The sequence below is a fragment of the Lepidochelys kempii genome, chromosome 7, assembly GCF_965140265.1.
Source record: "Lepidochelys kempii isolate rLepKem1 chromosome 7, rLepKem1.hap2, whole genome shotgun sequence".
In the NCBI taxonomy this organism is placed as follows: Eukaryota; Metazoa; Chordata; order Testudines; family Cheloniidae; genus Lepidochelys; species Lepidochelys kempii.
In genome coordinates this window covers 87,757,584-87,783,104 of record NC_133262.1, presented here as the reverse complement: position 1 = coordinate 87,783,104, position 25,521 = coordinate 87,757,584, and the positions used below count along the sequence as shown (strand labels likewise).

The 25,521-nt window shown below is 41.7% G+C and overlaps 1 protein-coding gene across 8 annotated transcripts in view; it reads right to left on the bottom strand.

The window, feature by feature from the left end:
• PCDH15 (protocadherin related 15) overlaps nucleotides 1–24,678 on the bottom strand; it is a 1,355,521-nt gene extending 1,330,843 nt beyond the window's left edge. For all 8 annotated transcript variants that reach the window (XM_073353680.1, XM_073353679.1, XM_073353682.1 and 5 more), the window contains exon 1: nucleotides 24,447–24,678. The gene's annotated coding sequence lies outside the window, so the exon portion shown is untranslated. The remainder of the gene's footprint in view (nucleotides 1–24,446) is intronic.
• Between the last annotated feature and the right edge of the window lie 843 nt (nucleotides 24,679–25,521).

The window sequence follows — 25,521 nt, the reverse complement described above, 5'->3', positions numbered from 1 at the left end:
GTTGCTGCTGCACCTTTGCCTGTTCCTTTATGAACTCTTGCAGACTTTTCTGCTCCTCTGACTGCCATGCCAGGAGGCACTGTCATTCCAGCTGGTGGGATTCCTGGAGTGCATGCATGGTCTTCTGCATCTCCTTTTGTTGCTCCACCAGCCACTGCAGGTCTGCTCCATTGCACTGGCTTCGCCCACCAATAGGGAAATCACAGTCCTGACGAAGCCCCCATGTGTAACAACGTGCAGCTCCACGGTCTTCTTCCCCGCAGAAACTGCACTGACTCCGCCAGGTATGCACTTTGTGGTGACCGGGCTCACCACAAAGGAAAGACCAGAATATGATTTCAGGAGATCATACCAACACTTGCTGGCGAGTTTAGCCTTTTTCATGTTATCATTTGATTCGGATAGTCTTATTGTTATACTATTGTTCATGTATACCTTTTGATTGCTTATAAACTACACAAAAATACTTATTTTTACAAGATTAACTTTTAATAGCTAAGGTTGGCTGGAATTTTCAGAATAAATTCAAGGTGTTAAAAATAGTGGGGGGGGGGAGGAAGAAGGAGGTGGGTTATGTAGAGATTGAATCCAGATTTCTCGAAGTGCTTTACAAAGGGTAAGTCTATGTATCCGCATTTTACAAATAGGAGACACTAACATTCTTAGTTCCTTGCATAGATCTTAGTCAAACAAATCTGGAGACTCAGTCAGGGGACTGGGTCGAGGAGAACAGTCATTGTCTTAGGATCAGGGGAAGAAAAAAGATGGAAGCCAAAAGCAGAACCCTAATTTTCAAGTACTTTCTGGAGGGGAAGAAAAACAAGGGGTGATCCCAACAGGAGAACTGACATTCTTACATGACTGAGGTATGCAAGATCAAGAGATCTTGCCTAAGCAGTGCCTAAAATATTTCCAGACACTAGGGATAAGCTTTAAAACTATATGAAATGTGTTTCATGTATGTGTATGGGTGTTCATATGATCAGCAATATAGTTGTGGCCTTTCAACTGATATTTCATTCTATTTTAATTTTGTGTCTTGTCTTCATTCTGACATGTCTTCAGCAAAAGACCATTACAACCAGGAGGCCAAGGTAGGGGGCAGGAACAAAAAAGAAGCACCAATCTAAATAAGGCAAATCAATATTTTAGCACAGAGGTTTTATTCCTCATTAGTCATGTTAAATGGTGCTTTTGATTATTGCTTCTTGAGGGCTTAAAAACACCTATAAAAATGCCTCGTTCTTAAAAGCTGCAAAGGTTGAAGAGCAGAGAAATGCTGAGAGGACCATGCTGCTTGCTGGCAATTCATTTAAAGCAAAAAGGTTTAGCAGATCACAGACTGCTGCAACTTTCCTATTTATGGACTGTAATTGCCATCCTCCAGCAGTACAAAGCATACATCTGGCTATCGCTGCTGAGAGAAAGCTTTTTTAAGATCATGTTGCCACCAACATGGTTGGGCAAATAGAGGGTTGTCACTATATGGCTCCCAATAGAGTGGGATAATCAAAAGCAATTCTTACCATACACTACTTTATAACATTTCAATTACCTTCTCTTTGAGGATATTACATTTTTAAAAAACAAAACTGAAATACTCTATGATGGACCTATAACAATTTTGATGAATGAGTGAAGAGTAAGACAGCTAAATGGATTTCTCAACCTAGTTATGAAGAAAGAAGGCACAGTCCTGAGTCTATTTGTCTCACCAGGCATGTATCAGGAATGAAAGAATGTGTATTGTTCAATATCCAAAACATGGATTTTCAAAAACCATTTACAAAAGCAAATCTTTTCAGGTGTCTTAAGAGATACCAATGTCAATACAACACTTTCACATCTTATGTGCATGATTTAAAATTGTATGTGGTACTATGAATAACCACTGGTCCTGCCACTGAAGTATAAAATGACACTTCCCTATAATTTTGCACAGTTGAAATTTTAACTCAACAAAAAATGAGCTGTTGCTAAAACTATGAGCAACATATTTACACCAAACCTAATTTCCTAATGTAGGCCAGGCCTTAGGCTACTCTCACTCTGTGACATAGAGGTTGTCTAATAAAGGTGATCTCTTTAAGGGGTTTCTCTCATTTTCATTATATAAGAAGCTGGTGTATAGCTGACATACCATGTCACTGCACACGCACGGATACACGCCCCTCCTCCCTGATGAATCAAAGTCATTTCTCCCAATCAGACAAGCTGAAAATTTGTTTCTAATTTCAGCTGAAAAAAGTCTTGGAACAAAAAACGTAATGTTCAGAATTGCAGTAAATTTTCTTTCATGATTGTGTTTTTGTATGAAGGTGCATTAAAAATTATCAGAGGCTTGAAAGTACAGAACAGAAAAGAGAAAATTGCTGTCAATTATCTAATAAAATATGCACATTTGAGTGTGGGTAACTGTTGGGTAATAGATTGTGTACTTTTCTTGGGGTGATGGGAGGGTGGGTGTCAGAGTTCCACAATCATTCATATCCTGTCCCCTTGAAAAGGGAGTTTCATAAAAATCCTAGTACCGAATGGCTGAATTTAGCCCATGTGTAGTCTTTTCCTGCTCAAAACAAGGATATAATTTTAAAATAAATATTAAACCTTACTCTTCAGAGTCTATGTGTTCAATGTGGTTTGAACTGTAATTCCGAGATTTCAGTTTATTATAAATGATGATCAGGTCAAAAATTCATTAGTTCTGGCTTGAAGAGAGACATGAATTTGGTATTCTAGAACTCAACATATTCCTTTTTTTTAGTGTAACTGCAGAAAAACAAGGACTTTCTGAATAATCTACCTCCAGTGGAACAATGCACAAAACCAATGGTTCCAACAGGGGTAGGAACCAGAAAAAAAAAAAGTATGGGAAACTGAAAACTATCCCATAGATAGGATCCAAGGGTGATCAATTTCAGTGAATGAAATCCAAGTATATTCTTACATTAAGTAGCCAAAATTACACACAAAGGCAAATGCGTAGGAATATTCGTATATAACGAGAATATCAGTCAGGAACCTGAGACAATTCCAATAATTTATCTTATACTCACAGTTCCACTCATAATAAATCATTTGACTTCTGTGTCCAGAGTATTGTTTCAGTACTCATCAGTTCATAAGTACCATACTATTACAAATTCATTCCCACAAGTTACCACCACCGAGTAACTAATGTAACATCAACACAAATGCAAAGGTTTTTTGCCATTCTGCAGAACTGGAATAAGCTATCATTTAACAACATTGTGTATGCTCTACATGCAGCAATTACTACTTTAAAAAAAAGTTCAATATCCCTTCTACTACTATATGTGATATATGCACTCTACAGATTGTAAAATATCACTACAAAAAGTATTGTTTGTGTTAACAGCGCTAGTCTTTCAAACTAATTATCCTATACATCGGCCTAGCAGAACAATAAGCACAGACCAGAGGTGGCAGGAAAATCCACTATGAATGCACAACCAAGGTCAGAAATTAGAACTTGGACACAAACCATTGTTCTGTAATAATGCACAAGTTTCCTTGTTTAACTAGATGGTTCCAGCAATATATAGCTATCCCATGATCCATGAAGACTGTTGTGGCATGTATGTGAACCCATTGATTAAACACTAGGTTTGTGCTTATGTATACACTAGAGTTTAGAATCATGTTCGTCAACACACGGTAAGAAAAGAGCAAAGACCCTACTATCAATAATCCCCTATAGTAATAACATTATTATGCAAGCTACTCTTCTTAACTGGCTATATTAAGATTTGATATATTTAAATTAAATTTTCATACTACACCATTCAATTTCCTTCATAGAATATCAGGGTTGGAAGGGAACAATCCCCAACTAAATCATTCCAGCCAGGGCTTTGTCAAGCCTGATCTTAAAAACCTCCAAGGATGGAGGTTCCACCACTCCCCTAGGTAACCCATTCCAATGCTTCACCACCCTCCTAGTGAAAAGGTTTTTCCTAACATCCAACCTAAACCTCCCCCACTGCAACTTGAGACCATTACTCCTCGTTCTGTCATCTGCTACCACTGAGAACAGTCTAGATCCATCCTCTTTGGAACCCCCTTTCAGGTAGTTGAAAGCAGCTATCAAATCCCCCCTCATTCTTCTCTTCTGCAGACTAAATAATCCCAGTTCCCTCAGCCTCTCCTCAGAAGTCATGTGCTCCAGCCCCCTAATCATTTTTGTTGCCCTCCGCTGGACTCTTTCCAATTTTTCCACATCCTTCTTGTAGTGTGGGATCCAAAACTCCGTCCCTCGTCTGTAGCGGTGCATGGGATTCTTCCGTCCTAAGTGCAGGACTCTGCACTTGTCCTTGTTGAACCTCATTAGATTACTTTTGGCCCAATCCTCTAATTTGTCTAGGTCCCTCTGTATCCTATCCCTACCCTCCAACGTATCTTCTGCCCCGACCATCAGTGAGGTCACCCTAGGTCTAGGTGCTTTCCTCACCTGTTTCATTCTCTCAGCTTCCTTGGTTAACTGATGATCTGCAACAGATAAAGCAGGTGGAAAGGAAGCTACAGTACCCATAGATGAAGAATCAATAGAGCTGGTTCTAGTGGTAAATGGCTTGGCTCCAATGGTGGCATTAGGCACCTGCAACCACTGCAATCCAAGGCAGCCCCAAGGTAGCAAGGGGCTCCTGAAAGCCAGACCCAGCCCACTGGGCATCCGCTGTTCCATCCTGCTCAGTGCCACCTGGGGTTCAAAATGGTGTTCTCTGCACAGTGTGACTCCACATGAATCAGATGTGTGAGGTCACCAGGTCAAGGCCCTGGAAATTAGCTTTGCAGGAGACCCCCATGGGGGAGGGGGAGGGGAAGAAACACTGCCATTGCTGGGGTCATCCAAACCATCTCATTCAATGGATGGTCTAAGTCCTTCTTGTTCACGGCAATGTCAGGTTACTTTGCCCGTAGACACTGTAGTAAAGATTCTGTGGCAACAGGCCACACCAGCTACCACTGTTCTTCCCTACCTAGAAGCACGGCTAGAGGAAGAAAAATGTAAGCGACCATCAGTTTCCCTAACATAGATAAGTTGTTGAAGGAAAAGAAAAAAGGGAACAGAGTCAGCATCAGCTCCCTCTTCCTGGATCAGTTACCACATTGGTGGATTCTGTTAAAAATCATACTCTACAGCATTTCCTACTGCTGCAAAAATCCAGGAGGCTATACACCATGACTCTTGTTCAGAATACAATACTGCATTTTCCTACAGAAGCCACTGTATTAATAGTATCTAATTCTTTACTCTCTTAAGTGCTTTGGGATATATCAAAATATGAATAGTGTTGTATAAATCAAATTTCTATTCCATGGTTAAGTGATTTTAAATCACCTTTTATTAAACAAGTTTCTATAGGTTTTTTTTTGCTTTTTTTTTTTTTTTAATTAAAAAAACCCCTAAAACTCTGAATAGCTACCATTTGAAACTTGGCAGATATATTTATCCAGAACTTTTTCAAACATTAAAGAGCTTACATGAACATCACATTAAATATCTAAACAAATATCCTGTAAAATCTGTTTTTTATATCTAGAAATCATGTTGCAATACAAAATGAACTGCCCTGAATTTTGAAAGGAGAGAAACAATCAGTGGAGAAGGAAGGAGGGCTACTGAACAGACAAAATGTCCTAACTTAACTAGTTCCTATAATTTGGGTCTTTAAAGAAGATTAAAAATTGAGAGAGTTATGTGAAACAAATTAGACAATACAAGACAGATCCTCACCTAGTGTAGTTCAGCATAGTTCCATTAGCTTTGAAGGAGCTATGACAGTTTATGATGGCTGGGGATCCGGCCCTATTATTTAAGTCTAAAAATACATGTTCTAGACTTTTTTGATGCTCACAAACAGATAAAACACATAGGTGTACTGACGAATAACTGAAATTTAAGAGCTGATCTGGAGAGATGCAGAGATTCACCTTAAGAGGTCCTGAGCACCCTTTGCTCCCATTGTCTTAAGAAGATTCTCAGTACTTCTTTGGAAAAGATCAGTATTGTATCATGATAGTGGAACTGGAGTCAGAGAGCCCATGTACACTGGAGGGACTGTTAGGGACAGGACACCAAGAGAATGTGTGGAGTTGTTAAGTTAGAAGAAGTACAGCTACATGGACAGAGCAGTGCACAAGGTTTAATAAAGTTACATCAACTGAACTTAACCTGCATTCGGCATCACTCTTTGCTAGTGAAACAATCAGCACTCTTCAGAACCCTTGATGGACTGGAGAATTCTGAGTAAGAGCTGTACCTTTTTGCAGCTAGGTTCCCATAAAATCTGACAACTTTCAACTACTCCAAACACAGCATACCGATTATAATTTTAAACCTAGACCTAACTTGGGGTCCCACACTTCATAGTTCTATAGGCCAAGCTTATTGCACATGCCAGGGGCTTGTTGCATTCCTCCATTTCACCCATCTATTTCAGGGACGTCCTACAACTCCCCCTGCCCACTCCCTTACACCCGGAGCTCTGGCTCCCCCACATTACTCACTCCACCACATGGCAAAGGTTCTCCAATCTTCACACACTCACACCCGTCATGGGTTCTCTGGGCCCCCGTTCCCCACTCCTCCCACACGAGAGTCCCCTACTCTCCACACATGGCAGCAGTTCTGTGGGCACTCCCATCTCATTTCTGCCCCCCCATATCCTCCATTCCCTTCTTGCCCCCAGGACCTGGGCTGTGTGTGCCCTCATTTTCCCCTCCCCCACATGGCAGCATTTCTGTGTACTCTTTCATTCCCATTCTTCCCCCATGCCAGGGAATTTGGGTGCCCTTATTTCCTCCTCCCTAGGGCTCTAATCCGCCCCCACCCCACCTCCCAGGTACTATATTCTGCCCCATGGCAGGGGACCCCATTCCCTTCTGGTCTCCCATGCCCTTTATTTACCTATCCCTCCATACCAGGGCCCTCCAATCTCCTCTCCCCACCACCAGGGGTTCTGTGCACTCCTCCATTCCCAGGACCACCATTTTCTACCCCATGGCAGGGATTCTCTCTGCCCTTTTCCCACCCCTTACATACCCTGATCCCCCATTCTTCCTAGCACATGCCAGGGGTTGTGTGCACATGCCTGTTCTCCCCATTTCCTTCTCGTCATCATCCTTCTTTCTGTCTGAGAGATAAGTCATTCAGGGTGTCGCAACATTTTACTCTACTGGAAAGATAAGCAGGGATGAGATGGGGTATTGATAACAGATAATACTTAATCCAGCCTTGAGAGCAGGGGACCTGACTAGAAGGCCCCTTCAGCTCCGGTCCAGTCCTATGATTCTATGGTTGTTACGCTAGAGGGTGTTAATGGCTGTGATCAAAAGGTTATTGTCTATAGACACTGTCCCCATTTTCACCCTTTTGGTATTCCGATTTCCCTCAAAATCAATAGGGTACTAGTCACTGATGTTTAGAATATTCCCTGAAGCTCTGGAATAGGTCTGATGTGTCATTTAAGGAGTATCATGTTACATACATAGAGAGTGCTAAAACGAAAAATGCCATTAAGTTGAGCATAAGGACTTCATAAACTCAGACAATTATGTGTATAATAATTCTGGGCATCTTTATTACAATTTACTAGAGATTTTAGAAAGAGGTTGAGAGATTATTTTAGGCCCACCTACCTTAGTAATGTTTTAAAGCTATGTTATGCACATGATTCTACTTTCAGTATAGTCAACAATGGCAAGACTCCCATTTACTTCAACAGAAGCAGCATCAAGCTCTATACGCATCACTTCAAGAATTTTTCATGTAAAGTACACATATTCTTTTACACTCTAAACTGAATTTGCTATTCTGTATAGAGTTCCAAATACAGAGCTCTGAATAGCATTATAGGTTTAAAGGACTGTATTTGGGGAGAAAATAACCACCACTTTAATGAATTGCAAGCTGCAATGTACAGCCGTCAAACAATACATTTATTAAACTGTCACTACAATATTGCATAAACCAAGCCTGTGTGGTCTAACAAATAAAAACAGAACTACACACATTTAGGTCACTGCAGATGTGAAAAAAGAAGCTCCCTCATCTGTTTATTAATGCGTTATTAAGACTACATGGTGTCTGAGTTTAGCAAGATGTTTAATTTCTCCTTATTTACTGAATTTGTGACAGACAATTTATCTATTTATTGCTTATTTTTTAGGAAACTTTTTTTTCCAGTAAGCAATATTGTATTTCTGCTTCAAGATGTTTTCAAAATAGCAATACATTTCTCTTTTCCTTGTCATATACATGGCACTTAAATTGTCACTGTATAATTTCACAGATTTCATTTCTAGTTTAAGTGTATTTACCTCATTTTTGATGGAAGAGATAAGCCATTCAAATAATTTTATTTCACACTGTCTCATGGATCTTCTTCCACCTGAACTTGCAACCTCTGGTCACAAAAAGTTTGCAACCTAGAGAGAAATTCTGTACAGGTAGATATGCCCAATGGCCTGTGATGGGATGTCAGATGGGGTGGGATCTGAGTTACTACAGAGAATTCTTTCCTGGGTGTCTGGCTGGTGAGTCTTGCCCACATGCTCAGGGTTTAGCTGATGGCCATATTTGGGGTTGGGAAGGAATTTTCCACCAGGGCAGATTGGCAGAGGCCCTGGAGGTTTTTCACCTTCCTTTGCAGCGTGGGGCACAGATCACTTTCTGGAGGATTCTCTGCACCTTGAAGTCTTTAAACCACGATTTGAGGACTTCAATAGCTTAGACATAAATTAGAGGTTTGTTACAGGAGTTGGTGGGTGAGATTCCGTGGCCTGCGTTGTGTAGAAGGTCAGACTAGATGATCATAATGGTCCCTTCTGACCTTAAAGTCTATGATTCTATGAAGAATATATGAGCACGTTATTTCAAGGAGCAGGAGACTTCATTAAAAATCATAGAACTCGAAAACCAAAAACAAGCTATTTCAAATAAAGGGATAAGACCCTGTGACACTTCCTAGGGGGCACCCAAGGCTCTGAGGCACCTCACTACCACCTGCCCATAGCATGAGGAAGCCTTGTCTGTGCCTGCCAATTTAGGTCAGCTTCCCAATCCCACCAACACAAGCACTCTCCTCCAGGCCTGCTCTTTCTCTACAGATTAGCTAAATGCACAATCTAACCCTTAAGCCTTCTGAGCATCTCCTTGGAGTGACCAGTCCCTGGTCCACTGGACACTCACATAATTCACAAACCCCTGCCCCCAAAGAAGCAGTATACACCAGCTTACCAGTTTCACCTCAGGATCACTGCTCTATTTAACACACAGGACTTAGATGTGTTTCTTGTGAAAACAAAAAGTTTATTTAACAAAATGTAGAAATTTAACTGGTAACAAGTAGAAATATCGGAAACCAATGGCTACATATAAAAAAATCATAACATACACCCTAGAATTTAGACTTACTGAACTAGTTATTGTCATGTCCTATATAATGGTGCTCACCAGCATTTTTCAGCCAGGTTGGCTATCAAACAAGCCACATTCTCAACTTGTCTCCTCAGTGTCTCACTCCTTGCCAATCCAAATAGTCATTTGATCTTTATACATAAACTGTACCCCCTCCTGCTAGGTGTTCTTTTCTGTAGATTTCGAGCTCTCTTGTCAATTTTGCAACCTTGATTAGTTGGTGGCTCCATATGCGAATAGACTTACATTGTAAGTCACACAGCACACAGTGACAAGCCAGACGGAGATAAGCATCTCCACCCCCTGCCTGAACAGAACCTGTTTATCACCTTTTGGTGAACTGTCTTCACTTATATACTTTAAGAACAGTTTTCAGTATAGATATGTAACTCCTTAAATATCATCCATACATACATCACACAATGATTAGGACTACCAGTGTATTGTGGGGAGGGACAGCTCAGAGGTTTGCGCATTGGCCTGCTAAACCCAGGGTTGTGAGTTCAATCCTTGAGGGGGCCATTTGGGATCTGGGGCAAAAATTGGGGATTGGTCAATTTTTGAGCAGGGGGTTGGACTAGATGACCTCCTGAGGTCCCTTCTGACCCTGGTATTTTATGATTTTATGTATTACTGGCTGTTTGTAGAGACAATCACATGCCACCCTTCGATGTGCTATTCTGCAGACATCAGAGCTAGGAGACCTCTGTAAACCCCTATACACTCCTTATGCCCTCCACCAGTTGGTACCAAGGGGTCCCCAAGTCAGATACCTTTTAGGAAAGTAATCTGATTGCACTCATTGAGGGTTCAAAATCTGCTCTAAGAGTTACATAGAACATACTCACCTAAAAGTAGAGTAATCTGGATGTTTTGGCACTAGCCAGAGTTTCAGTTTCAGACTAGTTCAGTGCAATGGTTCTACCATCATCCAAAACAAAAAAACACATGCTCTTGTGCCACACAATCTTGATACTTTGGCGTGCTTTGACTGAAAGTGAAAAGACTTTATCTTATGCAACCATTACTGATACAAGACATGGGCCAAACAAAGACTCAGTTCCAAACCCCCTCAAAGGATAAATGCAGATTCAAGTCTGCAGATTGATCCAAATGCACATTTGCAGTTTTGGTTTTATCTTATAGGCAGACTAGGAAGGGACTTCTTTTCTGCTTATCCATTCAAATGTGGCCAAAACCTTGAAACAGTCAGTCATTCTTGTAATATTTCAGACAAAACTCGATATCTCAAAAGCACATCTGATATTGCGATCAAGATGAAGGAAATCTCATAAAATTATATGATTTAGAGAGATTTCCAGCACTTTAGGGTCCAAATATGAAAACTAATACTAATAGCTATCATGGGGATTTGAGAGTTGCCTTGGAAGATTTAGAAGGTATAGAAACCAAAAGGAAAGCTATTTGTAATTTTCTGTCTGTCACATTATACTTGAATTATTCTTAATTGTATTCTATATAAATCACCAAATTTAAAGGTAAGAAATGAAAGGAATTATTCTACATTTGGTTATTTAGCATTTTTAGAATATCCTATGTGTGAATACACAACGGCATAAAATAGTGTATACATGCATTATCCATCAAGCTAAAACACATTTCTGGAAGAAAGACAGATATAAATCTCCCTAGTTTATGATTTAATCTCAAGCAAGTGTCTCTGAAGAAATGCATCTATGATGTATTTATAGATTACTTCTCATGTTTAATCTAATTATGTAAACTGCAGCAACAACAACATCTTTCAGTATTAGCAATAAAAATCTTAAAATATCACGCTTCTGGAAGTTTTCTAATACTTAGAACAAAATTGCTATCTTGAAGGGTCCCCATAAGGACTACCTCACACAACAAAATAGAGAAATTGAGGATACCACATAAATAATAAAGATACTTTTTCTACTGTGTTACAGCAATTTACCTTATAAGGTGGGTTAGAGGACAATCTTTATCCACCTAGGTAAGTGATGGGTTCTACTGGTTTTTGTGTATTTTGACAGAATAGATAAACAATGAGTACCTAGTCCATAAACTCTCCCAGCAAATACATTAATGGAAAGGAAAAAACTATTTAAGATCAACCGCACCCAATAAAACAGGGCCAGATAGTGAAGTCTAACATGAAACCTTTGTCTTCTTTAATGTTTACTTTTAGAGCCTCATTAGATCCTCTTTGTTTGGATTCTACCTCTTGAATGAAGAATCTCTGGAAAAAAATTAATATTTAAAGCACTCAGACTCCTTTCCCCAAATCACTAGCTCGCTTGCTAGCTCACATCCAAATTATTTTCCTTTTTCCACAGTGCAAGCTACCAAACTGAACAAAAATATCCTCAGAGGAAAAAAAGAATGTGAATGAGAGTCCTCAGAAAGGAAAGGATCTTAGTTCAAAGGATGCACTTTTAAATATTTCCAATTTAATGTAGGTAAGTGCATCCACTTTCCTCAATAGTATTCAGGATAGTAGACACTCCTAATCTTTGGTCATCCTAAACCAGTTCAAAGTTAAACCTTGCTGGGCCACTGATTAATTAGAAAAGAAAAAAAACAAAACAAACAATACCAGTGAGGCAAAATGACTGTCCAGCAAGAACAAGGCCAAGGTGTAAGATGTGCATTTCACTCAGCTTTCTAACTGAAGCCACAACCTCATTTGTAGGTATTGAAAAACCCTTTTATAAGTGATGGATCTCCTACATCGTCATCATCATCATCTCATCATCCTCAACATCATGTATTACAGTAGCATGTAAGAGCCCTAGTTGTAGACCAGGACTCCATTGTGCTAGGTGTCGTGCAAACAGAACAAAAAAAGACAGTCCCTGCCCCAAGGAGTTTACAATCTAAGTCATCATGAACCCCTATTTTATTACCAAACAGTCTGGCACAAGTATATGACAATGCATTTTCTGAAACAAACATGCAATTAAAAGTTGACAAAGGAAAAAGACAATTTTAAAGGGCAAATGAAGACCACAAAACAAACCAACAGAAGATATAAAATAACTTAAGACATCCACTTTCTTAACACAGCCATTGCCTCTCACTTCTGTAGTGGTGCAATGGATTATCACCTTTTTTGTCTTAAGGCAAACTCCTCTTTTCCACAAAACAAAAAAAGAATAAAAAAACAAAACAAAACCCAAATCGGCTCTTCATCAAAGCTGTACAAATGTTTTGAGAGAATTGAGACACAACATGGTGTGAACGTTTACAAAACCTCCACAGTTCCCCTATCTGTCTCTTCTCCCTCACCTAATCTCAAGTCACTCCCACCCACATTGCCCATCTTGACTGACTCCCAGTCCCAGTCCCCACTCATCAGGCTTCTCATCCAAGCTCAGTGCCTTCAGCTCTCCTGGCTCCTGTCCCAGTCTCCTTGCCCTACCAGTCTCAGATTCTTCCCTCCTTAGCTCCTCATCCCATCTCCATTTCCACCACCACCCACTGGCTCCAGTGCTTACAGGTGATGCGGCAAGCCCAGAGGTGCCAGGGCTCTGAACTGCCAAGCCTAGAGGTGCCAGAGCTGAGCCCTGGCAAGCCCAGGCATAAATTAAGCACTGACTGGCTTCTTGTCTTTCCCCACCCACCTAGCTCCCATATCTGACTACAAGAGTTGCCAACAAGTCCCAGTCTCTTCCACCCTGCCAGCCTCCCCTACCTGTATCTTGTCAGGGTCCTTGTCACAGTCTGCTCCCCCAGCCCACCCTAAGAATGCCCTATGATCCAGCTCTTGTTCCTTCTGCATTTGAATCAGATCCCTTTCTCCTGGGTACCAGCAGAAGGTGGGGGAAGAGGGCACTTGGAGCACAGGAGAGAGGCTCCCTTCTTTCAATTCCCATATTTGGCCATAACAGAGAAAGTCTGGCTTTGTCCCACCAGCATGCTCAGTCACTCTGTGGGAAAGGTGCATGCACAGTCTGGTCAACAGTAAGAGATGTGAGAAGCTTGAGCATGCTCAGAGAAGACGGAATCTTCAGAGATTTTAGCTGTTAAATTCTAGTAAGTCTGTACTATGAACTGCATTATAACTTTACCAAATCTGGGTTTATTTTCATGGTCACAACAAAAGGCACATCTCTGACACTAAGGCCCCCTTTGACAAATCATACAACAGTAGGACTGAAAGGGACTTCAGGAGGTCATCTAATCCAGCTCCCTGCACCCAAGGCAGAGCTATGTAATACCTAGATGATTCTTGACAGCTGTTTATATAATGTGTTCTTAAATACCTCCAATGATGGAGATTCCACAACCTCCATAGTCAATTTGTTCCAGTGCTGACAGTTATGATTTTTTTCCCCAATGTCCAACATAAACCTCCCTGGCTATAATTTAAGCCCATTGCTTCTTGTCCTATCCTTAGAGGTTATCTTCCCACAGAGATCATGATTTCTAGACCTTTAATCAGTTTTGTTGCTCTCCTCTGGACTTTCTCTAATTTATCCACATCTTTCCTGAATTATGGCACCCAGAACTGGACACAATTGAGGCCTTATCAGTGCAGAATAGAGTGGAAGAATTACTTCTCATGTCTTGGTCACAACACACCTACTAATACATCTCAGAATAATGTTTGCCTTTTTTGCAACCATGTTATACTGTTGACTCATTTAGCTTGTGATCCACTATAACCCCAGATCCTTTTCTGCAGTACTCCTTCCTTCACAGTCATTTCTCATTTTGTAGGTGTGCAATTGATTGTTCAGCATTTCTAATTCTTCCTGTTTATTCTCATACTTCTTGTGTTAGTATGCAGACATCTAAGATACTGATTTGATTTCCCCTCTTGTCTCTCCATTGTACCTGCTATAATGGCCCATGCTGCCCCCAGATTCTGACTTATCTCCGGTCCCTACTCCAAAGCATGGGGATATTAGATCTTTCCAAAGCAACAGTCACCGGATTTTTTTTTAAACATAGAAAAACAATATATTTTCCCTAATCTTGTTCTCCAAAACGGCTGAACCATTTTGGCTGACATTTTCGAGAACTATTCAACCTGAAGCAGACACCTAGCATGGAAATTTTCAGCCTGAACGGTTGAACTTTGGCAAAATTGTAAACAACTGAAAACACGGTCTTATAATGGGAAGTGTCAGACAGCATTCATAACAGACTACCAGCCCCACCTATAAAAGACTGCTAGATTTTGCTCTTAGAGTACACTAATGTAAATCTTTAGTAACGGCTTTTTTTTTTTTAGTAATTGACTTCAGTATAATTACTTCAATCAGAATTGTATATAAAGAATCTTCACAGAGACCCTGTGCATCTACAGTGGCTCCCAGACATCAGGACTGGCTCCCAGCAACAGTATTCCAATGGACGTACACTGTCAAACTCCTCTGCTACTAAGTGCCCCAAAAACCTCCTTGAAGGAGGGTTACTCAACGCACAGAAAATCAATACATCCTTTATCTTCATTTACCGTCTACGGTACTTCCCACTGGGGGCAAGGGAGACAAGGCAACGGGACAGATCCTCAGCAGGTGTAAACTGGCAATGGGTAATGCTACCACTTGCTGTATGTTCTGACAACTTCAGTGTCACAAAGGCTATTTACACCATCTAGGGAACTGACTCAGCAGCGTGCTTATCCTCAGCCTCGACCACTTCCCCCAAGTAACCAGAGCCCTAGAACCATGATGGCAGATATATGCAATCTTTAGAAGCAGATGACCCCTCTCCATGCTGGAGAGGCAAGCACCATGCACAGAAGGGTCCTTTCTCCTCAGCATGTGGATCTAGGAAAAATATCTTGCCCTGTATTTTGTTGAGAAATATTTAGTCTGGTTTTAAAATACACATGATCTTAAGTGCCCCCAGCTGTGAGTCACTGAACAATTAAGTGTTTAATCCCATTACTTATGTGTTTCCATGCCACTGCTTCCAAAGCAGCAGCTTTGAATCATATAAAGTAGTCAGAGAAAAGTATGCCATCTTAAAGTTAGAGAATGCATAAACACAACCACCACCAAGATTACAGCCAAAGCATCATTCAACACTAATCACTGCTGAGTTAGCGTTTTTGCATACAAGCTCTTCTTCACCTAGCCTCCTCAAGCTTTATGAAAGTTTTTTTAAGCCTAGCTATGTTGAATTCCTAGCAGTTTTTAAGGATTCAGGGATTATTTCCCCCAATTAATGTCATGCTAATAAGTATACAATATAAAATGCTTTAGTAGTAGCAAAATGAATATATACATACCTTCGAGGGGTTTTGTTTTTGTTTTTTTGTTTCCCTTTAATCAGTTATTTTTATTTTAACAGGCAGTTATGATTACAGATCTTTGAGAAATAAGCATTTCCACTATTACTACTGTTTTCCAGGGTTTATAAAGAAAATCATAAAAATTTTCAGTGGAAAACTGATTAAGCAGAAAACCTTTGGCCCAGATCGAATCTCACTTACCAACTGGTGCAAATCTGAGTAACTACACTGACTTCATCTGACTGTTTAATTTAAGAACTAAGTACATGTGAAATGGATTTCTACTCATTTCACCACTGCACCTTGACTTAGAGCTTTGAAATACTTTCACACCAAAATCTGAACCCAGGAAAACTAGTAATTTCAGACACAAAACTGGCAAGTTTCTCTAAGATTTGTTTCACCTTTGCTTGGAGTTTTCTGATTTTTATGGAACAGAAAATCCATAGTTAATTTGTAGGGCTAAAAAGGTTTGGTTTGCCAAACTAGCCAGTTTTACTCTAGTCTTATTCCTAAAACTGAAATTTGCTTCCAGATTATTTTTCTTATTTTCAGATTTTCGTGCTTATAAATTGAATGCCAAATGACAGACTAGAACAACTATAAAGCATATTTTTAAGTTCCAAGTAAGCATATCCATACAAGTTTACAAGTACTCTACTCCTGGTGCTATGGTGACCTACAACCCTCTGTCCTAACTAGCCAAATGTGCAAAATTATGTATGGCTGCTGAACTGTGAGGATAAGAATTCAAACTTGCCCCTTTTGTGAAAGCACCAAGTTATTTTCCTTTCTGCCCCTCCTAGGAGATTCACCCACACCCTCACTCAAAGCCTACTGAAGTTAACAGAAAAACATCCATTGGGATCAGGCCTTAGGGAAACTTGAAAGATCTACCCCTAAGTCTGAAAGTCTTCTCCTTTTAGAAATGCATACATTAATTTCCTTTTTGTCCATGTTCTTTGTAGCTATTGCTCAGATAAAACATACAGGAGTCACACATGTTGTCCGCCACATACAATCAACTCTTTGAACCACCTCAGAACCACATTCCTTTTCAAATCTGGGGCTAAATTCTACTTACTTTATTCTCACAAACTGACCAGATGAAATTAATGAGACTGCTTACATGAACAGCATTTGGCCCAGAACCTATACCACATTGGAACGGAGGCTTCCAGCCATTCAAAGACAATATATTGGGCCAGAATCACAGCTGTTGTTAATTGGTATTTCCCCACTAAACTGAATGAAGTGACTTCAGAATATCCAGGGGTTAAACAAAGCAGTGAGTAAAAGCATGACTTTTTTTTTAAGCAACTCACACAGCTTAACTACATGTATTGCACACTTAGTAGATGTTATCAACAGCCAAATACATACATAAGAAATTGACCGAGAACCTGCATTTACAAAATACATTTGATTTCATATCAGCACCTCTCTTTCAAAGAGACAGGTTTTATTTTGTTTTTTGTGGGATTTGGGGATTTTCTTATTTTACAATTATTTTAAAAGGCAAAGAAATAGTCACAAAAAAACAAGATCTAATCTCCATTAAAAAGTTGCAACGGTTAAATTATATTTTTAATAAAAGCATAATGATACAATGTACTCATTAAACATCGGGTTTTGCGTAGCAGAACAATTTGACAAACTGTAATCCAATTCCTCAGACAACTAATTTAAACACTTGTTAGGCTATGTACTCCCTCTTTAAAATTGCTTAAGTAATTAGTGAACTTCAGCCGCCATACCTTCCAGAGGGTGGCATAAGTGGGGTTATCAATATCAACAGCATAAGGATTGAGGCTGTGTACAAATGGGAATATCCCTAATCAGGGAGGAACATCTTTCAGTTTATATTTCATACAGCTCTAAAATTTGCCAAAAAATAAAAATATAATGGAATTAAGACCCTTACTGTACATGCTGTGCTATGTATATAACCCAAGCATGGCTTCTGCCGCTGCAGCATTATGAAGAAGTGTCTTCATGCCATTACCAAAGCACTTTATTTAAATGATGTGACTGACCAACTGTGCAGATTTTACCCTGCTAGGACCTAGGAAAAGATACCACCTTTTAAGAGAGCTGTACTTAGTAGGCATGCAGGACAGAAACAGTTTTCATTTATTTCCAGGTTGGGGTGTAGTCTTGAAAATATTTACTTACTTGTAACACACAATCTGGGGAAGGGGGGTGTAAATCCCAAATTTCTGCTTCTGACTATCAAAACCCAAAAATATTCTCAGTTAAGGGTGAAATATTATTTATTCATCCCATTCACTCCTATCCGATCTCCAAAGAGTGTGTCATCTTACCTGTTACATGTCTTCCAAAGAAATAGGACAACTGAAGGGCAAATTTTTATTAGCCATCACTTTTAACAATACACCTTTCCCATAGGGAACAGAGGTTGCTGGCTTCTGTTTTAGAAGAGGGCGGGGTTGTTTTTTAAATATAGTAAGCTAAATAAAAAATGGATTCAGAGAATGTCTAACAAAACCTTGCACATTAAACTATGTTTTAAAATACACACACCTGTTAGTAATGGCTACTCAACAGCGAGGAGAGCAGGTGCTCTAAACTTCAATCTGCTTCCCCTAGCAAATGCCCAGTACAGCACCCCACTAACCATGCCCCTTCCCCAGCCCCTATAGTTTGGCATTTGCTCTTCCCAGGACAAGCCTTGAGTACTTGCCTGGAGACGATGAATAACGTTGCAAGTTACCCACAGTGCTGGCTTTCTGATGGACTTCACTAGTTAGCACCAAGATTTGAAATGCAGAGGTCCAACATGCAAGTGGAAGGATGATCTGCACGCAAGGCGCAAACCACTGACTACTAAAGTGTCAGATCACTGACCAGGAGTCCAAGGGAAAAGGTCACCCTGCAGCAGCACAGAAGTTACAGCCCCGAGCATGAAACACATCCATTACCTCCCAAGCCTGGAAGGGTTTCTCACTGCGATTTACTCTTTTAATAATATTAAAAGATGAATCAATATCAAAGGTGAGCTCCCCTCCCTGCTCTCTTCTTTGCAGGATGCCCTGAGATATGAAGAGAAGGCACATGTGAGCAGACAGCAGATAACCTATCCAGCATTATTCTACTCCCACAAATAAAATCGGAATGGGAAATGAAATGTAACAGCAGCCTTTCTACCACACCAAGTATTACAAGATGGGAATACTAACCGGTTCATTTATTTCGATGATTGCCATATGCAAATATTAAAGCCCAGACATTGCTTCTCTTCCACCAGTCCTTTAAGCAAATTCAGCTTTGTGTGTGTGTGTGCGTGTATTCCACTGTTTATGCACTGCCTATTGAGAGGAGATGGATCGGGCTTGTCCTTAATCCAGAAAGACCATCTGCAAAATTGTGGGACTCTATCACCCTAGCAAGTTCTTTTCTTAGTTAATGTTCAAGTGGAGGAAAATCAAAACACCCACAGCACAGCTGCTGAGTTTCAGTATCGTCTCCCTGTAGCATTTTACCCACCTGCCTCCCACTGCTGAAGGAGGGGATTAAAAATCTGAGACAAGATTGGAACCAGGCATTTCTTTCCTCATTGGAAACTGAGGAAACGGGCCCAATCCCCCATGCACTGAAAAACTTTCTTAGCATAGGTAGTTTTAAAGTTGTCCATATTATACTTGAAGAAACTGCAAAAGGAATTTTGCATTAACAAGTAGCATACGCAGCAAGTCACAACAAAATCTCTCTGGGAAAAGGCAACGTTTAAGGGGTGAAAATGCAGTTACCCAAATGCATAAATTATCGCATTTGAGGCACAGGATGCTCCTCTTGGCATTCATTCAGCCTCATTTTCCCTCCCAACCCAACTTTGATGATCTTATCTAAAACCATCTGCAATCAGCTTTGAGAGGTATTCAATTGGCACGCACTGGTAGGAGATACTAACTTCTATGGGTGTTCTTTTTTTGCCATCCTGACACAATTTGCTGACAGCGAATTTTGATGGAGGGGTACACCTGTCACAATTTGCTAGGCCTAGCCATCTCCCACCTCTGGTCTAGGGGTAGCAAGGTGAATGGAGGGTTACGTGACATTATTTGCTATCTCCCGCCTTTCCACCCCCCTAATCCAGGGGTATGAGTATCAAATTGTTTGAATGGGAGTGCGTATGTCACGATTTGCTACTCCTAAATCCTCTGGTCCAGGGTAGCTAATTGTGATGGTTAGGGACACAATTGTGAAATTTTAAAACTGGACACAAAGATGGGTATTTTTGTAATTTGGAAAAGCATTCTAAAGAGTTAAATTGCAGGGCTATTTTATACAAAACCCTAAAAGAAGGTATTTTTTTCTTTATTAGTCTACTTCCATTGTAGATTAGAAATTGTATGGCCTATAGCAAACAAACATTTAGTGTACACAAAACTCTGAAATGAGTGTAAAGCATTGTAAACAGTACATGAAATACTTAGGAATACATTTTAAGTACAAGCAATTAGGCAGAAAATCTACCATTGTTCCTTAGACAGACTCCACCCTGTCATTGTTATACATATTGATCAAGTTTTCGTAACAAAATTTGCACTCCTCTACTTTGGCACAATCATATAAGCATATTGCCTTCTGCTATTAACCTAGAGAAATTTTCTCAGGCCTTTTCCTCACTGCTAAAACTGAAGTGTCTTTGTCCTCACTCTGGTCACGCAATCACAGACATGAAGGTCGCTATCTTAAAACAAAAAAACTTCAAATCCAGACTCCAGCGAGAAACTGCTGAATTGGAATTCATTTGCAAATTGGATACTATTAATTTAGGCTTAAATAGAGACTGGGAGTGGCTAAGTCATTATGCAAGGTAGCCTATTTCCTCTTGTTTTTTCCTACCCCCCCCCCCAGATGTTCTGGTTTAACTTGATTTAAACTTGGAGAGTGGTCAGTTTGGATGAGCTATTGCCAGCAGGAGAGTGAGTTTGTGTGTGTATGGGGGTGGGGGGGATGTGAGAAAACCTGGATTTGTGCAGGAGGTGGCCCAACTTGATTATCATGCACATTGTGTAAAGAGTTGTCACTTTGGATGGGCTATCACCAGCAGGAGAGTGAATTTGTGTGGGGGGGTGGAGGGTGAGAAAACCTGGATTTGTGCTGGAAATGGCCCAACCTGATGATCACTTTAGATAAGCTATTACCAGCAGGACAGTGGGGTGGGAGGAGGTATTGTTTCATATTCTCTGTGTATATATAAAGTCTGCTGCAGTTTCCACGATATGCATCTGAGGAAGTGAGCTGTAGCTCACGAAAGCTCATGCTCAAATAAATTGGTTAGTCTCTAAGGTGCCACAAGTACTCCTTTTCTTTTTGTCCTCACTGTGTTTTTACCTCAGAGTAGTTTCCACACTTCAGCCACCCCACGTTAAACAAAAATTGCCTTTCTTAGCAGTGAGGAAGAAACTTAAGGGCTAGACTCACAAAGGGGACATAGGAATTGCAACACCCAGTTATCACATCATCTAGATTCCAGGAACCAAGAATGTCACAGGAACACCACCACAATTCACTAATCCTGAGTTAGGTGCTTAAACTTCCTATACAATGAATGGGGAGGGATGCCTCAGAGTGGGATCAACAAAAGCTAGCATATGGGCAGGGAGCTGCCTAAAACAGCCAATAGGAGATACTGACCAGAAAGGTTTGTCTAAGGCCCACCTGTCACAGAGTTCAGTGCCTAAGTCCCAGCTGCAGATAAGCATCTAGCTCTGCCTTGTGATCCACGAATGGGAACCTCTCCTGGAGTAAAATAGCTTAGGTGCCATCATATGAATGAGTTAAGCAGGTGCCTAACTCCATACAAAAACAGCCAGGGTGGGAGTGGTACCCGCCTGTAACTTCTAGCCCAGTGTTTAGAGCACTCATCTGGGTTGGGGGAAACCCCTGTTCAAATCCTCCCCCTGCCAAGAGGGAATTAAAGCTGGTTCTCCTATATCCCAGGCAAGTGCTCTAACTACTGTACTAGGCTGGAACTTATAAGGTGGATGGTGACCTATGTCTTCCTCCAGCTACATTTTGAATGGGACCCAATCCCATAGCAGCCTCTAAGATCACCTATCATATTGGGTCCCACATGTGAGAATAATTTTATCTCCACCCCCATCTTCCCTAGTTTATGAATCACTCTGGGGTTTAGATGGGATTTAGGCATCCAGATACCTAGAATAAGGCAGTAGCATAAATCTTAGAGGCAGAAGCTTCAGCACCTAAAGAAATTTTACTCTGAAAATGTAGGCACCCAGTGAGTTTATGTGCCTAAATGGTTTGGTAAAAATTTCGGGGATTGCAGCTGAGCCTCAAATTGGGATGTACGCACCTAAACTTTGTGAATCTAGCCCTAAGTCTCTATAAAGAGGAACAAAGAGGACTTGGGAATTAAAGACCAGTCATCCTAACTTTGATACCTGGAAAGATACTGGAACAAATTATTAAGCAATCAATTTGTAAATACACAGAAGATAATCTGATTTTAAGGAATAGTTAGCATGGATCAGTCAAGAACAAATCATACCAACCCAAACTAATTTCCTTCTTTGACAGGGTTAATGGCAGGAGAGAGAAGCAGTAGATGTGATATATCTTGATTTTAGTAAGGTTTGACACAGTCCCCCATGACATTCTCATAAGCAAACCAGGGATATGTGTGTAGATTAAACTGCTATAAGGTGGGTGCACAACTGCAACCAATGCAAAGGAGTAACAGGATAATTCATCTTCACAGTCATTGGTTTTGGCAGTACAGAACAGTATACTTGTCAGAATGAAGATCATCATTGAAATGTATCAGAACAAAACACATAGCATACATAAAAAGGCTAGGAAATTAAAATATGCAACTAGAAGTATAAACAATTCAGTAAAAAAATCAACACTAATGCATGCAATAAATGAAGTAATCAAAGAGTAAAGTGTTCAGTTCAGTGTTTGCAGGATGGGGAATTACTTACACAAATAAGGGGTTTTAATAAGTTTTCAGTGACAAAGGGAGAGGGGAAAATCCCACATTACTGGAAGCCCAAAACGGTATGGAATGTTATCGCAATGTACAAATGTTTTAGATAAATGGATTCTTTGGGAAAGGTATCTGAAAATGTATGAAACTAGTGCACCCTAAAGGCTCAGAAACAAAAGGCAAATTAAAAGAACCCCAAACGTATTTATTTATTTTACTTTCATTACTTTCTGGTGTAAAATTCATGATTTTTGAATATTTCTGGTTGTCATTATGTCTCAGGATCATATACCTCTGTTCAGTAAAATTACAGTATAAATTTTCCTTTGAGAAAGATTTCCTACACTACAGTATAGTGCCCCTTGGGTCAGATTTTTAAAGGTATTTAGGCAACTAGTGGGATTTTTGGATGCTTTCATGCTTTAAAAATCTGACCTATGATGAATATTTGGGAACCAAACTCTATACACAGATGGTGACATGAAAAAGCAGAAAGGTGTTGGAGAGAGAGGCAAAACAACACTTGCCAAAGGCAATCCCCATTGGTGGATCAAAGGAAACTAAAGAAGTTCTGATACCAAACCAGGAAAATCAGTCAGCTTTAAAGTCACATAAGATGCAAGAATAAACTTGTATATTTAAAAAAAGCAACAAAAAAATCTAGAATTAAAAACTAGTGTCACAATACAAATAGGAAGTGCTATATTAGAAACACTGTGAGATGTGATTGCTGAAGCTACTATTATTAATATTTTCAATCTTAAAATGAATTAAATAGAACAATGACATCCATCTGCACAGTGTTAATGAAGGTAAATGATGAAGTGCTAAGAGTAATGAAAAATTACATTTTAAAAGGTAAATAATTTAAAGGAATGAAACTACATTCACAGTGGATTACAAGAAAAAGGCAGTCTAACCCAGGCAATCAGAACAGCAGCTAAAACAAAATTGTGAACCATTATGAAGCTTTATGCAGTCATATAAAATGACAAAGGATTCTTTTAAACACTAAAAACACGTCTGACTATTATAATTTTGGAAGGGGGGTGACATCCGTAAAATATTGCACTGAATCAAATCTCCTTTAGCAGCTCAATGCATCCTATCGGATAGGGAAGAGCTGCCTTGTCTAGGCTTTGGGATGCACCGTGCCTTTAAGAAGACAGCCCTTGGAAGCTGGTGCTAAACTGCACCGTCCCGAAGAGATTGCGTGCAGAAGGCTCTCAGCCCTCGACTCCCCATTTTGCAGCCACTGCAGAAGGCTCATCCCATCTGGGTGACTGTTACCCCCTGCCTCTCCCTATCCGCGGATTTGCCCCCCTGCTCTGACCCCTACCTCTTGGCTCGCTCCTTTCCCTGCCTCCAGCTGTTTGACCCCCCCGTGCAGTCAGTCTCCGCCCTGCAGAGACTCTGCCCGTCCCTCTCGTCCGCTTTGCTCCGCTGCCACTTTTTACCCCCCGCCCCGGCTCATATTGCAAGCCCAGGTAAGGGCAGCGTCCGGGGAGCGGCTTCAGCAGGTGCTAGTGAGCATGCTCACTGGGTAGGCGCATGCTCAGTACCAGCCAAGCCGCAGCCTGACGGGCGGCGGTGTTTAACATTACAGCCCGGCAGCCGCGGGCAGGGTGGCCGGCGCGGAGCGGGGCGCACAGCCCGGGGTGAAGGGGGGGCGTTTGGCGCCGCGGTCCCCTCGGGCGGGCAGGACGCGGCTGCTGCTGCTCCCGCCACCTGCCGGCGACATGCAGTGGGGAGAGAAGCCCCGGCTCCCCAGCCTCGCAGGTCCTTACCTCGCAGCCCCGACCGAGCCACCTCCGCGGAGCCCCAGCCGCGCTGCCGCTCCAAGCCCCGCACGGTTCCAAGCCCGGCTGCTGGGTCGCGCCTGGCCGCCGCTCAGTCCCCGTCTTCCTACTCCAGGGGAAGCTGCCCTGGACTCCCCGGGGCCTCAGCGGGCAGAGTCAGCGCGGGGAGCCGGCGAGGCGCTGCCGCTTCTCCCGCCGCTAATCGCTGGCATCTGCTGGCCGCGCTGCCAGCCCTCTGTGCACCGGCTGCGCAGTAATAAGGGCTCGGGGGCGGGGAGGGGGCTCGGAGGAGGGAGGAAAACTTTGATGTTCGAGAGGGAACCGGAGAGGGGGAAACACCGCGGCGGTGCGAGCGCGCGTGGGGGGCGGGAGAGGGGGGCGCGGGGCGCTGCCGCCGCCGCCGCCGCCTGCGAGCCCGGCGGGAAGGTGGCGGTGGAGGAGCCGGCCGAGCCGCCAGTGGGCGCGGGCTGCGGGGCAGGGGCGCGTCAGCCTTCCTGACAGGTGAAGCGCGCAGAGCCGCACCTCGGCAGAGACGCAGAGGGGGACCCACGTCCGTCAAGAGCTCGGGCGGATGGCAAGAGCCGGGCTGCAAGGAGGCGGCTCTGGGAAGCAGCGGGCTCCTGGTGCAGCGCAGCCTGGGAGTAACACACAGCCCGTGCGTTGCAAGGCTGAGGAAGGGAAAAAGCCCTCGCTCCTTGCTATCTAGCGCGTACAGGGGAAGATCGCTCAGGAAACAAGCCAGATAGTCTCAGCTCATTGCTCATGCCGCACATCACTGTGGTACATACCGTCAGAGGGGAGGGTATTACCATCAGCGCCGTGTAGATCTCCTGTATCCTACCGAAGGAGAGAGTCACTAATGCATTGTAGAGGATTTTGACACTGCTTCCCGGCTTTATGTCTCCAAGTCACCCGTCTGCTTAATACTGCAATGTTTCAAGTTAGGTGGAAATCAGTAAAACATCTGAAATGCGATCTGGAGCAAACCGTAAAAAGCCAGAGTTCAGAAACTAAAATTCTACACTGGGAAAGATAAGGGCTGTTTTTTCCTCTCTCATGCACA